General features: G+C 42.4%; 1 protein-coding gene and 1 pseudogene across 1 annotated transcript in view; both read right to left on the bottom strand.

Annotated features, from left to right (window-relative positions):
- The window catches only part of LOC105301918 (zinc finger protein 709-like), a 92,198-nt gene that overhangs the window by 57,886 nt on the left and 31,091 nt on the right, over nucleotides 1-3,221 (bottom strand). The window lies entirely within an intron of this gene.
- LOC111729303 lies at nucleotides 1,761-1,880 on the bottom strand (annotated as a pseudogene).

Genomic DNA, 3,221 nt, shown 5'->3' with positions numbered 1-3,221 from the left:
TAACATCCCAAAGTCATGAGCTACTCCAAAGGCCTATCTACTGTCAGTATAAATGTTGACAGTTTTACCTTTTGCTAAAACGCAAGCCTGAGCGAGGGCATAGAATTCAGCCTGCTGTGCCACAGGAGCCAAAGGGTAGAATGCTGCCTCAACAACTTCAAAAGGGAAATACAATCATATAACCAGCACAACACTTAACATTTTCATTTTCAAAATATGACCCATCTATAAACAATGAGAAGTCAATTTTACTCAAAGGAGACTCCTGCAAATCTTCATGGGGAGTCTTGTGGTGATCTGTCAGTGTCAAGCAGTCATGAGGTGCTTTGTCAGTCTCAGAAGGGAGAAGAGTAGCTGGATTAAGGTTATTACAACGTGAAAGAGTTATATGGGAAGCAGTTAACAAGAATATCATAGGAAATAAGACGATTAATGGAAAGATACTGGGTGTGTGAGAATTCTGGAGCGCTTCTACTGCGTGAGGTCCAATGACGGTTACAGGGGACATGGGCCATTTTCTGTAGTTTTAACCAAGGCAGTAGCAGCGATGGCTCTAGGACAAAGGGGATCATCCCTGAGCCACAAGGTCCAGATGCTAGCTATAATATCCTAGAGGTCTATGGTGAACCCCATGTTTTCAGGTGAGTACCCCAAGGGCATCCCCTTCCTTTTCATGCACAAGGAGAAGGGGGGCCTGTCAATCAGGAGGTCCAAGAAGAGGTGGGGTTATCAGACTCTCTTTTAAGGCTTTAACGGCTCTGTCTTCCTGTTCTTCCCATAAAATTGGATCAGTACTGTGATTCTTTAGTAAGACAGAGAGGTTTTGCCATAAGAGATTTGGGATCCAATTTCAGCAGCAGACAACTAGCCCAAGAAAAATTTCACAACTGTCTCTTAATTTGGGGCCTTGGGAAACTTAGGACACTGTGAAGCCTACCCGAATCCAGGTGTAGTCCTTGTTCTGATATCGGATGTCCCAAATAGCGAATCTGAGTTTGGACAAACTGTAATGTTTCTTTAGAGGCCGTAGGTCCCTTTAAGGTCAAAGGTTCTAACAGGTGCATGGTATCTTCCTGTGAGGAGACCTGAGAAGAAGAGCAACAGAGTAAATCATCCATGCGATAAGGTGGAAACTTTGAAAAAAATTGTATCATCCCAATGAGTCCTCTGAATTTGTGAGAAATAAAACGGGCTTTCAGTAAAATCCTAATGCATTTCTGTTCAGGTAAATTGTTTTCCTTCCCAAGTGAAGGCAAAACAGTATTGGCTAGCTTCATCACCTGGGACACTTAAGAATGCACTACACAAATCAATCACCAAAGAGAATTTACTTCCAGTTAGGATGGAGGCCAGCAGGGTACGAGGGTCAGGGACAGCAGGGTGTCGAGGCTTAACAATGTGGTTTATTGCTCGGAGGTCCTGAACAAGCCTCCAGTCTCACAGTTAAAATGGGCGTGTTACAAGGACTAGTGTAAGTGATAATGTGGCCACGAGTTATGTCATCTTCTATTATGGGCTTCGTACTTTAAAGGGACTCTTTAATGATGGGATTAATTAATTCTAGGAAGAGGTTCTGAAAGATCCATTTGAACTTGAATAGGAGGTGCACTGTGGATTTTGCCAATATCAGCCGAAGAGATTGCCCAAAAAGATGTCAGTTGATCCAACAGAGACAATTTTTTTAGGTGAGGCAACCCTTGGTTGACCTCATAGATGGCAAGGAATTTGTCAGCTTACAATCTCTTATTTTTTGTTTTTTATGCCTACAGCACCTGGTCTTCCTAGGTGGTCTCCCATCCAAGTACTAACCAGGCCCGACCCTGCTTAGCTTCCGAGATCTGACATGATGGGGCTTGTAAAAGGTTGGCATGGCCGTAGACCCAACAGAGACAATTGATCAGTGCTTAGACCCAGCCACTGTACTGTCAAAAACAGAAGAAATGAAATATGTTGAAAGGCCACTTAATTCACCTAATCTGCCATTCTGACATTTACCATCAAGCTCTAACACTATTTCTCCCTTTAGGGTAAAGGATATTCCAGCATGATGCATCTCTAGGAAGTCTCGGCCTAATGAGTGGGTAGGGGAAGAAGACCAGGGAGATAATAATGTGTATTTTGAGAGGCCTGAGCAAAAAGAATCAGGTTCAGAGCAAGTTCTATTGAATATCTTTTTCAAAAGCCCCAAATACAAATGTATTGTCAGAAAAGTTGATGATATAATTTCTAGTGTGTCTTAGTGAGTCGCTGCTTTATAACTTCAGGAGTGTCCTATGTGATAGAATAATTTGTTTATATGAGTTTCTATCATAATGTGATTATAGCAAATAGCCCAGCAGAGGTGGAGGGATGCCCTACAAAGTCCACCGTGCTCATCTTTTACATTATCGGTGGCACATTCTTTTCACATCAAGTACATTGGTCAGTCACTATGTACCCATGCCAAAGGATGAAATTCCTTTGAATCTTGCCTAAACCTTTAGGTTCTAAATATTTTTGCGTTACATGAGAACATAGGGGTAAGGTTAGTAACATCGGATCTGAAGTGTCAGTATGTGTCCTAGATATATGAGTCACGTTATTGCTCTGACAATGAAATGAGCCTCCCCAGATTGAGATTTAATATCTGCAGTGAGGAGTGACTTTGATTTGTACTTGGCTGTTGTGAGGAAAAATATACCCAAATGTATTTATTTCAAAGGTTATGACCTTGGACAAAGTATTGTTGTTGTTAGTGTGAGATAGCTAGATCATTTTCCTGGCTAAGGAATGGTAAAAAAAAAAAAAAAAATTATGGATGAGCTTGATTCTTGGCCAGGAAACGCTCTAGTGCTAGCATGATCACCTGGAGTTTGACTAATTGATCTGATATTTGGATCCAATCCTTGATCAGCGATGGCGTGTTCAATCGAGGGCCGAAACGCAGCATCTCAGCTGCGGCCTCCATCAGACGTGCGTGTGGCACACTCGTCCATAAAAGTATAAATCCCCTGGTCATTTGCATGCTCACAAGTGACTCCCAAAGCGAACAGTGTGTCTAGAAATGTGACCTCTTTCAAAATGGATTGAATCACAGAACAGAACACACTCCCTCCTGTATATGGAATATTCCAGAGGCACCACTTTGGGCTCTTTGCTTGTTCCAGGGTAAGACTCTGGGGGAAAGCCTGTGGGGTCCTGCATGCATGACCCAAGATCAAATTGGGAAGCTTGTTTTGGAG

Source organism: Pteropus vampyrus, unplaced genomic scaffold, assembly GCF_000151845.1.
Source record: "Pteropus vampyrus isolate Shadow unplaced genomic scaffold, Pvam_2.0 Scaffold255, whole genome shotgun sequence".
Taxonomy (NCBI): domain Eukaryota; kingdom Metazoa; phylum Chordata; class Mammalia; order Chiroptera; family Pteropodidae; genus Pteropus; species Pteropus vampyrus.
The sequence above is the reverse complement of the archived record's forward strand: the minus strand, read 5'-3'. Positions and strand labels throughout refer to the sequence as shown.